The 12,876-nt window shown below is 48.1% G+C and overlaps 1 pseudogene; it reads left to right on the top strand.

Moving 5' to 3' along the window:
• The first annotated feature begins 9,981 nt into the window (after window positions 1–9,981).
• On the top strand, window positions 9,982–10,095 carry LOC136642324 (5S ribosomal RNA; annotated as a pseudogene).
• The last annotated feature ends 2,781 nt before the right edge of the window (window positions 10,096–12,876 follow it).

Here is a 12,876-nt window from a genome sequence, read left to right as displayed (position 1 = left end):
AGAGCCCACAGCCACAGCCAGTGACTTACTTTGAAGCTGATGCTCTGGCATGGAATCTTTCATGCTGTAGTGTCATGAGGAGAGTGTGGGGAGCAGAGCATTGCCGCTGCAGAACCTCCTTCCCACTTGCAATCCCGGCCCCTGCACTGCCTGGGGCTGGGACCACAGAATACCACCCCCCTACCCAGGAGAATGCCACTCCTCATCATCGTGTCTGAAGTCTTACTCAGAAGTAAGTCCCATTGTGTTCAGCCCCAGGAAAGCATTGTCGAATTGCAGCCTAACAGAACTGTGGGTCTGTCCACTTCCTTCTCACCTATTTAGTCTGCTAAGTGGAACATTGGAGTCCTACTAAAGATGGAAAGGAGGGACTTGGATGGGTTAAAACTTGGTTGTTTTCCCACATTAGGTGCACATTTTAAGGTGCAGGGAAATCTGAAACCCTGAGTGGACTATAAATCTCTTTTTTGAAAAAAGTTTCCAGAAGAGCTCCGTATTTTCTATTGGCTATCTTTGATTGGAATCAACTTCTAAATTGCTTCCATCAACAATTTGGGGTTGGATATCTAAAAGACATTTTCTTCCTTTCATCTTGTTTTTTTTTTTTGTCATTCACTGATGCAATCAGCAAAAAAATAATAATAAGCAAAGGCTCTCGCTCTCTTTTTTAAAGGGCCTCATTATTAGGATAATAGACCTCAGATAAAAACAAATCAAACAATGTGCGCACTTGAAAAAGACTTCTCCCTTGACAGCTTGAAAATAAATGGAAAACAAATTCAATTAAAACAACATTCAACCTCTGTGTTCCTTCGGAGGTACGATTCTTGGAGGTGAATGCACAATGGTAATGGAGATGTCTTTGAAAGGCTGGGCACCGCTCTCCCCAGAAGACCAAACTGTGACAGGTAAAAACACATTTCCAGGGTTTCATACGTTACCATTGAAGGACACAAGAGCATTCTTAAGTCTCTTGTGGGGAGAATTGCTAATGTACTTGCTAAAGGCCTGTCAGATTTGTGGGATGGGATGAAGAGTACTGATCCTTTCCACAAGCCGTCTCAATTCACCAACCTACCTCTCCGACCTTTTTGTCTCTGCCATCCCATCACTGAGACTTGGGTGACAGGATCAAATGAATCCAAAAAGCTGAGATTTCTGAGGTAGGGCCGTGTGATGGCCCTTGTGAGATAGGACCCAGCTCTTGAAAGAATGTGGGGAAAAATTGGTACTAGGCAAAGTCCAGTGATGGGCTCAAAACCGCCTGAGATTAAACTTTTGCTGCCTGCCTTCCTATGGACAAAGCAAAAGCTGGTGAACCAGGATCATTATGGGGAAATTGGGGCTTTTTCCTCATGCAGAGCTTAGGATCTCTTTTTCAGAATCTGGGCATCCTGAAAAGAGGAAGAGGGTTACGCCTTGCTCCCAACCCAAACACTCCATGTTGGAAAGAAAATAATCGAATCTTCTCTCTTCCCAACCAACATTTTTGTTGTTGTTGTTGGGGTGAGGGTAGTCCTCTTTTCTCACTTCTGTCCATGCATTTAACCAACATATGGAGAGAAGCAAAATTGTGCTGTCTAGCCTCACATCTGCATGAGGCCATGAGCCACATGTCTTGCTCTCCGCACACTAGGTGCAACATAAGAATGTGCCTGAGTCTGTATAGTCATATATGCCGAGGGCCTCTACATACGATAGGGAAGCCTGATGTGACTATGGCTGCATGTGGTAGGGACTGTTCTTACTTCCCAGGTGCAGACGGCAGGCAGCAGGTCTGGTGGTTGCATATGAATGGAAAGTGAAGTTAGTTAACAGTATTCTGCTCTCCTCCACATTTCAGCTGAACATGTGGGAAGAGGCTTAGTCTAAAACCAGACTTTCCAACATGTCATAGAGGAAAATAGAGGCAGCTATTGTAACACCCTGTTGGACCAAGGATCATGGCCTGAACCACCTCCAGCTACTCTACTATGCATCGCTAAAGGGTCTATTCTGTCTTTCCTATCCTGCAATAGTTTATTCTTCCACAAACTGCAGATAAGGGGGAACCCTCTCTCCATGTGATTCTTTGTGCTTCCATGCTGCTCTCTTACCCTGGCACCAATCAAGTACGTGTCTTCCTTTTTCCAAACACTATAAGCCACCTTGGGTGGCCTCCGGGGAGAAAGGCGGGTTACAAATCAAATCAAATCAAATCAAATCAAATCAATCAATCAATCAATCAATCAATCAATCAATCAATCAATAAACAAACAAACAAACAAATAAATAATATGAGCTAGTAAGCTCCTAGGAAGACAAGCAACCAGCCAGTCTGAATGCTGGAGAACCCTAAATGAACGTTAACAGGAAGCAGGAAGCTTCCTATAAACTTGCTAGATTATAGCACTTGGTAAAAGGAAAACACATACTTGCTTGGCACCAGTGTAAGGAAGCTAAACAAACATGTGTGGGGGTGGGTGGGGACCACAGAGAACCGCAGATAACCAGATCTGTGAATAGGGGAATTCCTCAAGCGCTCATGCAAATTCCTCCACTTTTCTCTGATCCCGGGTCTTGCTGGTATCAATGCGAGGTCTTCCTTCCTTTTTTGTGTGGTACACTCGCTTTGTTCGCAGTTTCACTCTGCTGCACACCAGGGAGTGGTCAGTGTCGTAGGCAGCACCCTGATAGCTGCGTGTGATCTTGATGCTGGGAAGGCTGGAGCGTCTGGTGAGAATCAGGTCGAGCTGGGGCCAATGCTTTGATCTTGGGTGTCTCCAAGAGACTCTATGTTGGGGCTTTGTGTTGAAGAACGTGTTGCTGACACAGAGACCGTGATGACAGCAAAACTCTAGCAGGTGTTGGCCATTTTCGTTCATCTTCCCAGTGCCGAACTGACCTAAGCAAGTGGGCCACGAACTGTGATCAGCACCAACTCTAGCATTGAAATCGCCGAGGATGAACAATGGCTCTTTTACCGGGATCTTTTTGATAGCGGTGGCCAGGTCATCATAGAATTTGTCTTTGGCTTCTGCTGGAGATGACAGAGTTGGTGCATAACCACTGATGAGAGTGGCAGGTCCTGCTGATGACTGAGGCTGCAGGGACAAAATTCTTTCACTTCCCACAGTAGGTGGGATGATGGACTTCAGCAGGGAATTTCTGACTGCAAAGCCAACACCATGTTCCCTGGTTTCGTTTGGTGGTTTTCCCTACCAGAAAAATGAGAAATTTCTCTCCTTGACAGATCCAGAATCTGGAAGCCTCGTCTCTTGAAGGGCAACGATGTCCATCTGCAGTCTGCTCAGCTCCATGTCGATGACAGCTGTTTTGCATGCGTCGTCTATTTCTTGCAGGTCATCAGAGAAGCCAGGTGTCATTGTCTTTACGTTCCAGGTGCCTAGCTTTAGGGCAGGAGTTTTCTGTTTTCTGTTGCATGGTGCAGAGTTGTCAATCCGCTTGTCGGTTTTCACCCTAAACCCCACGCACCCCGTGAGGTTAATGGACCGTGGCGAGGCAACACCTTACTGGCTGGGGACTGCCCAGCTGAAGGCGGGCGGTAGCTGCCCAATGAGATGCAATGATCTCGCCCACCATCGGAAGCAGCCCCTGGCGTCACGCTCTCCGCCAGTCAAGCGAAGACTTATAACCGGTAAACTGCTGCTTCCCGTGTTGTGCCGACGCCGTATGGCGAAGTTGGAGTGTCCTCTCCAGTGCGCGAAGCCTGGGTAAAGAAGGTATGGAGGATAGGCTGTTACCCATGCAGCAAATCCCCCCCTCTCCACGTTGCTGGAATGATCCAATGGAAAGGCAGAAGCCAATATGGTTGGTTCCAGTGGCGTCGCAGGAGTTGCCAGAGCGTCATGTCTGCGTGACTTCCTCTTTGCCGATGATGCAGCTGTCACTACCCACTCTGCCAAAGATCTCCAGCAGCTCATGGATCATTTTAGCAAGGCCTGCCAAGATTTTGGACTGACGATCAGCCTGAAGAAAACACAGGTCATGGTTCAGGATGTGGACTCACCTCCCTGCATTACAATCTCTGCACATGAACTGGAGGTTGTCCATGACTTTGTGTACCTTGGCTCAACGATCTCCGACACTCTTTCTCTCGATACCGAGCTAAACAAGCGCATCAGTAAAGCAGCTACCACGTTTTCCAGACTCGCAAAGAGAGTCTGGTCCAACAAGAAGCTGACGGAACATACCAAGATCCAGGTCTACAGAGCTTGCGTCCTGAGTACACTTCTGTACTGCAGTGAGTCATGGACTCTTCGCTCACAACAGGAGAGGAAACTGAGCGCTTTCCACATGCGCTGCCTCCGGCGCATTCTCTGCATCACCTGGCAGGACAAAGTTCCAAACAACACAGTCCTGGAACTTGCTGGCATCCCTAGCATGTATGCACTGCTGAAACAGAGACGCCTGCATTGGCTCGGTCATGTCATGAGAATGTATGATGGCCGGATGCCAAAGGAACTCCTCTATGGAGAACTCGTGCAAGGAAAGCGCCCTACAGGTAGACCACAGCTGCGATACAAGGACATCTGCAAGAGGGATCTGAAGGCCTTAGGAGTGGACCTGAACAAGTGGGAAACCCTGGCCTCTGAGTGGCCCGCTTGGAGGCAGGCTGTGCAGCATGGCCTTTCCCAGTTTGAGGAGACACTTTGCCAACAGTCTGAGGCAAAGAGGCAAAGAAGGAAGGCCCATAGCCAGGGAGACAGACCAGGGACAGACTGCACCTGCTCCCAGTGTGGAAGGGATTGTCACTCCCGAATCGGCCTTTTCAGCCACACTAGACGCTGTTCCAGAACCACCTTTCAGAGCGCGATACCATAGTCTTCCGAGACTGAAGGTTGCCAACAACGACAAATATGGGGACACGGACACACACACCTGTATATCAATATGAAAAAGTGTCAGTAGAGAGAGCTGGTTTACACCAGGTTTTCTGGAGACCATCTTAGGCTGCACCTTAACCATTTTCAATCATTGCAGAGCTAGAGACCTAGGTGGAAGGGTTCCGTAGCAACTAAACTTGAGGGGCAGCCCAATCCTGAACTGCCCGCAGCGCCCAGGTCCAGCGGCTCCATGGAGAGCTGCCACCGGATCCTGTGCCTCCTGCGCTACCGCGGGAGGCTCCTCAGGAGAAGGGGACTTTCATCCCCGTCCCCCGAGTAAAGGAAGCAGCCCCTCAATGGGGCTGCTCACTTTAGTGGCAACCAAAAGGCAGGGGGCACAGCCCTGCACGAGCACCTTGGATCCTGTGGAGCTCGGCTCCGCGGATCCGCCTCGCTCCCTCCCCCCGATACGCCTCCCACCCACCCCTAGCCATGCCTCCCCCTCCCTGGAATGCCTCCCCCATGTCCCTGGTCATGCCCCTGCCTCCTGTTCCGCAGCCCGGCGGTCTAGGAGACTGCCGAGCCATGGAACCTGGGTGACCGCTGCGCGCTAGCCCAGGGCTGGCCAGAGCCGGGCTAGCTCTGGCAGGAGCCCAGTGGTGAGCCTCGTGAACACGCCTTAAGGCACATTTGTGTCTGAGGTCCGTGGCGCGGAGCTGTACCGCGTTCCTCAGGATTGGGCTCTAAATTATTATATTTAAAATAAGAAGAACTTTAAGAAGCTTGGTGATTGAAAGAAAGCACTGCTGCTTATAAATAAGAACAGTTGGAGCATGTATAAGCCAGTTTCATAACTCCCCCTCCCTATTGCTCTGCTAGCATGCCTTGTTGTGAAGGCTAAGAATGCCATTCTTGAATGGCAAGGCAACATGTTCAGCATTCACGTGCCAACTGGTCAGAAAAAAAATAGAACCCAGCTTGAGATCTGTTCTTCTGCCTCTAATTGTAGCTTGCTATACAAAACTCAGGAGGTGAAGCTCCTGTCCATTGTTGCAGATCAAATGGCTGCCCAAAGGCCCAGCTACAGGGAGAGTCCAGAAGTTGGCAACCCTACCCACCAGCTGAGTTTCTGCCTCTCACATAGCTATTAAAAGGCACGTTGCGCCAAGAAAAATAAACATGGCATTGCTGGCAAAAACATACCAGCAAGATAGTCAAGATGGCATGGAGACGTTTCCAAGTTTCCCTAGTTCTTAATCTCCTTACTTTTCTTGATTGGGAGTTAGGAATTTCACAGAACATGGGTTTTTATTTCCTGTGCATAATAGCCTCAGAGAATAGGCTCCTATGTTTGATCTTCTGGTCTGATTTCCTGCTGGCAGCCATCACACATGAATAAAATGTAAATCATTAATTAAATGGAGGCAGTTGCAGATGGGCTCGATGCCAGCTAAGCTTTCAGTTGCAAGCACCCAACCATTGCCCTTCCATCCCCTCCAGCACCCACAGAAACTAATGGGCCATTCAGGGTGCTTTGAAGGTCCCTGAATTGCTGGAGCCACAGGGTGCTCTAGAAACAAACCATTTGTAAGGGGGACTGGGATGAATTCTGTTGGGGGTGAAGAACACAACTGAATGATAGTTGAAACAGTCTTTCAAAATTAGCCTGGAAGCAGGTAACAGAATAAAAATTCCCAGAATTCTTTGTGGGAAGCCATAATAGTTGACACAGGGCACAATCATAAGCAGAAGTAAGCCCTATCGTGTTCAATGGGACTTACTCCCAGGAAAGTGAGGTTAGGATTGCAGCCACAGTGTACTAGAGACATGCCCCATATAGAGGTGCTCTCTCTCTCTCTCTCTCTCTCTCTCTCTCTGTGTGTGTGTGTGTGTGTGTGTGGTTATAGGCAATGCTCATCAAATACACTCTTTTTAAAGCAGATGGCAATAAAAATGTTCTCAAGTGACTTCCAATATACTTCATAATAAGTATACTTATATGCACTTCTTGCATGTCTTTCTTTGTTGGTCAGGACCAATCTAAATATGCACACTTGTCAAGTGCTGGTACACTGAAGGCATCTCAGACAAAGTAAGACATCAGAAAGCAAAAGCAACTCTTTCATTCCAGCCCTCTGCAAATAAAGCTGTCTGTCCTTCCTGTGCATAATTGGTGACGAGCCGAAAGCTTTTGTGATTCTCAGGAAATTCAGCTAGACGTATTCTGCTTGACTCACTCGGAGCTTTGCAAGGGGGATTCAGCCTGAAGGGCTGTTAACAGCTCCATAAAGCCTTCCCCGCAAAGTCCGGGATTTGCCTGCCTAAAAATGTATATGAGATGATGCTTTGCTTTTGCTCTCCAAAGGTGTTTTGCAAAACCGGAGACTTGTCGGGCTTTAGATAATTGAGGCCTTTCCATTCAGACACCTGGTGCTGCAAATCCTCGGGAGCTTGTGGGAAATAGCCACAAGCTTCTCGGACGGAGAAACAAAAATCCAGAGCAAGTTATGTCTTAAACTGATTGGAACATCTGAGTTGGGCATGTGTGTGACCCCTGACCCAAGCCGTATAAGTCAGTCAGTGGAAACTGTAGTTTGCCTTTTACTTACAGCGCAACTCAGCACAAATTTCTGCGCCACAGTATCGTGGCACCTGCACAGGCCATGCTGCAACCTGTGCAGGCATTTCAGTCCCCTTACCCCAGGATAAGGGGACATTTGTTCCCTTGCCTTGGGGTAAGCCACAGCAGCCACAATGGGGAAACTGAGGCCTGTGTGAGCTCAATCGCTGGTGCAATTCCACAATGTTCTGCATCAGCGGAAGACACCTGAGAAGGGGGATAGGATATCGGTGGCGCTGCCGCCACCAATCCTGCCCCTTCCAGGGCCCAGTCCACTATACTGCCCTATTGCCACCCTTTCCTCACCCTGTAACACCCCTCTCCACCCTCCACTGCCCTCCTCCCACCCCACACCCATGCTGCTTGGCGAGGAACTTAGCTTCCATGGTGGACGCTGCTCTCGGTACCCAGTGCAAGTGGGTCAGTGTGATAGGTGTGCATTTTTCTGTAAGGTAAAACTTTAGCCTGCATTATTATTTTTCCCTTCCAAGGACGAAAGCAACAACAACAACAGTAATATGGACTAAATGTTGACAGTGCCCAAATAGCATTGTTTGTTACCTTACAGAGAAACACACCTGTCGTCTTAAGAATAAATACATACCGTACCAATGCTGGATCCCTTTCTTCCCTGGCAAGACAGACCAAGTGAAAGTGGAGCCATAATGCCACACATATGGGAAGTAACAACCTCATTGAAAGCAATGTAACAGGTGTGTGACGGCTGAAGTGCATTGGTCGCCTTGCGCCATGGAACTGATGGGTGAGCACCAGCCGGAACTGTTTCTACCAAGTTTCCTTTGCCTTGCTTTCCCTTCCACCTCCTGACTTCCTGGACAATTTGAAAGGTTGTCCATTTTCCTGTGCATTGGATGCAGACTTTTGTCCTCCGCTGTCAGTTCAAGGGACAGGTAAGGCAGGAACAAGGAGAACGGGCTGCAGTCTGTCTCCCTGTCTCTCATCTCGAAATGTTTTCTATTTCTCCCACTTCTGCATTAAATGCATTTATGGTAATCGGGGAGAAAAGGAGTGAAACAATTTTTGGTCCTGAAATACACACCCTTTGGGGAATCTTCTGAGCTCGTTGCATGTTAAGAGGCAGCATCATTTCCCAAACAACTCATTATTTTCAGTTGCATTTCAATACATTAGAGCAGGGGTCTCCAAACCCCAGCCCAGGGGCCAGATGTAGCCCGCGGCAAGACTCTATCCAGCCCACGGTCAGCCTCTAGTACCCAGAGAGCCTCTGGTCCACTTGGCTGAACATGCACTGAGCACTGAGCTGTGTTCTGGTCATGTCTGGAGGGTGTCCTGAGGGCCCGGAAGGCTGCGCACAGCCTCAGAACTCCTTCCAAAGGCCTAAAAACATCACTTCCTAATTTCCTCCAAAAACTGGAATTACCTTTTTGTGCCCTCTGAAGGCCTTAGAAGGCTTTCAGGGGGGCCAGGTAGGCTTCCTGGGCCCTCCAAACACACTCCAGGTATTTCCTGTGATGTGCTGGTTCTGAGGAATTTACTCCTATATATTTAAGTAAGCTGCTTGGGAGGTAGGGAAATGGGGGTCCATTTGAATATGCGCTTCATTTCTGTGGTGTGTGTTAGTGCTTGGAGAAATCCTGCAAATTTGAGCCTGTTCATGTATTCATTCATTTAAGTTCCATCTCTAACGTATTTAAATTTAAATTTAAAATTTAAAGTTAATTATTTTCTGGTCCTCAACATCTTGCCAGATATTTGATGCAGCCCTGTGGCTGAAACGTTTGGACACCCCTGCATTAGAGGTGAAGCAGCTTGTTCAGTAGCAAAAAGCTGCTAGTGGTTACTGAGTATGGTTTTAAAATAAATTTAACTTGAAAATGCACACGGGCTTCAAGAGGACACAGCAGTGGATATGCTCACCTGACCTTCTTTAAGGGTGTGGATGTGCTATGCTTGACTTGACTCTTGCATGGCCTTCCATTTTAAGTCCAGCTAGGCATGTTACCCATGTTTGGTGGTAGTGGCAGGGGTGTAATGGAAATGTGCAAGGTCCCTTGAGGAGATAGTGTGTGGTGTCAAGAGTGTCCGCTTGCTCAGGCAGACAAGCATGTGGATAAAACCCAGGCTTTGAGCAGTAAGTTTGCTGTGGTTGAAGCCACTAGAGGCAACAAGGTCCTCAGGGATATAAGCAGCACCTGGAGCACTGAGAGAGGGTGGGTGTTGAAGTGGTGGTGTCGCTAGGGGGTGCGGCCCATACAGGTGACGTGGGGGGGGGTGTGACATGCACTAGTGACCAAAATTGCTAAAATGGTGGTTTCTAGGAATAATACCATCATGTTATATACCATTTAATGTGTGTTTTACAGCAGAATGCAATGCAAAAAAATTGTAGTGAAAGAAATCCTTACTATCAAAAGTTATGGTCAAAAAACCAGAAAACAAAAATGCAATTTTCTTATGTAACAAAAAAGTACATTTCCTTAATTTAAAATGGATCAGTGAGACTGATTGTTCAAAGAACCAATGAGATGCTATTATGACACAGAACCAATAAGGACCAACTGTTACCCTGCACATGCCCAATCTCGTCTGATCTTGAAAGCTAAGCAGGGTCAGGCCTGGTTAGTACTTGGATGGGAGACCACCTGGGAATACCAGGTGCTGTAGGCTTATACCATAGTCTTTCAAGACTGAAGGTGGCCAGGTGTTAGTAAGGTGAGACCCTGGGGGGAGGGTGACACCACTAGTGACCAAAATCACTAAAATCACAATTTGTAGGAATAATACCACCATGTTATATACCATTCAATGCGTAATTTACAGCAGAATGCAATTAAAAACACCACGTTGAAATATCTGTGTTCTATCAAAAGGTATAGCCAAAAAAACCCAGCAGGGCAGGGCAATGGTACATTCACCACCCAGGTCCATCATGGGGTGGAGGGGCTCCATTGTGGGGGTAATGCACTGGCCTCCCACAACAGGTGATACAAATCCTAGTGACACCACTGTGTAGAAGGAAGGTGCGTCAAGAGACTGAGAGAACAAGAGATAGGAGCGTGAAGGAAAGACGATGGATGGATGGGCTGACTGACTGACGGACTGTGGGCTGATCAAGAAAAAAATCCGGTTTCTCCTTGCGGGTGTAAATAGCGAATTAACTGAGAAAGTGGCCATGTTTTTGAAATTAGTTGTTAAGAGAAAGACAGTATGTTCTACTGTAACTTTACCTTAAGTAGTTGAGAATTTTTAAGTCTGTTGTTTTTTTAAGTCATATTTCTGTATCTTTATGCCAATAAAGGTATTCTGAATCTGACTGATGGACTGAACGGAGACTGTGGAAGACCTGCTGGAACGGAGACCGCTGGAGACTAGTGTGTGTTTGGCACTCCCAAGAGCTGCTGCTGACAGCCAAGGCGTTGCTGCGTTAGCCAAAGAAGGTGCTGGTGGAAGAGGAAAGGAAGGAGGACCTCTGCAGGTTGAACAGGTGAGCCACCCTGGTGTTGGGGCACTGCCCAGCAATGCTTTCTGCAGAATTACATTAGAACATAAGAACAGCACCACTGGATCAGGCCGTAGGCCCATCTAATCCAACTTCCTGTAACTCACAGCGGCCCACCAAATGCCCCAGGGAGCACACCAGATAACAAGAGACCTCATTCTGGGGCCCTCCCTTGCACCTGACGTTCTGAATTAGAGCTATTTTGAGTGAAGTGGGGAACTAATTAGCTTAAAGTGGGTGCAAGTTCTCTAGGCCATGTTTGGAAAGGGAATTTGGCAAAACAGGGAGCAGCAGCAAAATCTGGAAGTCCCATGCTAACAGCACCCACAGGTTCCTAGTCGGGTCACTACCCTCCTTAAGGGAGTAGCGTCCCAAAAGTGAAAGCACATTCCTGCCCTGGGGGGTTGCAAACCCCAGGTTGGGCAACACTGATTTAGAACAAACTAACAGCCCAGTCTGATCAAGCACCCCTCCCCCCACTGATGCCCCCACTAGAGTGTGCTTTGCATCCTGTGTACTCTACATCCTGAGTGGTGGGGGCGGTTCCAGAGATCTCCTCCAGGTAAGGGAACATTTTTTCCCTTATTGGGGTAAGCTTCCACTGCTTGAATGGCTCTACTTGGACCCAAACCAGAAGGGGGTTACGATCGTTACCTGCACTATCTCCGCACGTTTGAGAGCCCTGCGGAGGCTGGCAGGGGGCTCCCGGCATCCCCGGAAGGCTGCTGCAGGCTGTGGTAAGTCCAGGCAAGTTCCTGTTCCCCCGGCAGTGAAGCGATTCTGGTGATTGTATCTCTGCCTCGCCCCCTCCCTGCTCCTTAAGGGGTCGGAGGCCAGGGCTCTCTGGCTGGGGTGTCACGACACCACAGTTTGAGAACCACTGCTTGAGGTTATTCAGAAATCAGACTCCATAGCTGCTAATTACCCTGCAATGAGTACAGACTAGCAGCAACTCTCCAGGGCTTCAGATTCAGTGCCACCGAGCCACAGCTCTCCCCACTTCCAATCCTGTCCTCTCCTCCTACACCCTCACCTACAGTGCTGGGATTCTTCAGTGCAAGCATAGAGTGTTCCCCTCCTCAAAGTAAAAGAACAGCAAACCATCTGCTTGTTTGTCTCTCGACTCTTGCTTCAGGACTGCCTAGCTGCAACACAAATGAGCTCCTGCCTCGTATTAACACAGGACAACCTGGGCATGAAATTGGCTAGAAAGCGGCTATTACAAATGAAATGTTTGCTTTGGCCAAGCTCTCCGCAATGAAGCACCGGCACTGCTTGAGAGTGAGAACGAAGCAGAGATCATAGAAAATCTTCGGGAATGAACATGGTTAACTAGTCACAAAATAATAGTTCTAGTCCAGTCCTCAGCACATTTACTCAGAAGTAATTCCCACTGAGCTCTACAGGGTTTCCTTCCAAGAAAGTATTCGCAAGGCTGCAGGGTCCATCTATGCTCTTCTGAATATGATTTGCCATTCAATAACTTGCCGTTTTCCATGCACTTGATTGCACGGCTGGGCTCCCGTGGTGTGGTCTTCGCGGGGTGACATGTGCATATGTTTCAAGATGTGAGATGAATGACTGGCCGTCCTCTGGGAGATCAAAAATGTGAAGATGCATCTCTGCTGGGGTCATCGCCTCCGTCTCTGGTGCTCAGCTAGTGCAGCTGAATTTCCCGTGCAGACAGCAAAAGAAAGCAGACAGCAGAAAAGGGATCATTAGTAACAGCCGGAGACAGCGTTCGCTGTTCATGCCTGAGAGTAAGAAGCAAGATTTATCTGTAAATAAACAACCATGCTTTCACACAGAAAAGGACAGGCCAAAGATGGATCGGCTTGGAGAAGCCAAGAACTTCCCCTTGCCGAGAAATCTGTACTGCCATGATGTACTTTTTGTGTGCATTAGGGTAAGTGCTGTTTACCTGGGATTGTTTTGCATGGGACTGAAAA

Source organism: Tiliqua scincoides, chromosome 2 (genome assembly GCF_035046505.1).
Source record: "Tiliqua scincoides isolate rTilSci1 chromosome 2, rTilSci1.hap2, whole genome shotgun sequence".
NCBI classification, from domain to species: Eukaryota; Metazoa; Chordata; class Lepidosauria; order Squamata; family Scincidae; genus Tiliqua; species Tiliqua scincoides.
The sequence above is the reverse complement of the archived record's forward strand: the minus strand, read 5'-3'. Positions and strand labels throughout refer to the sequence as shown.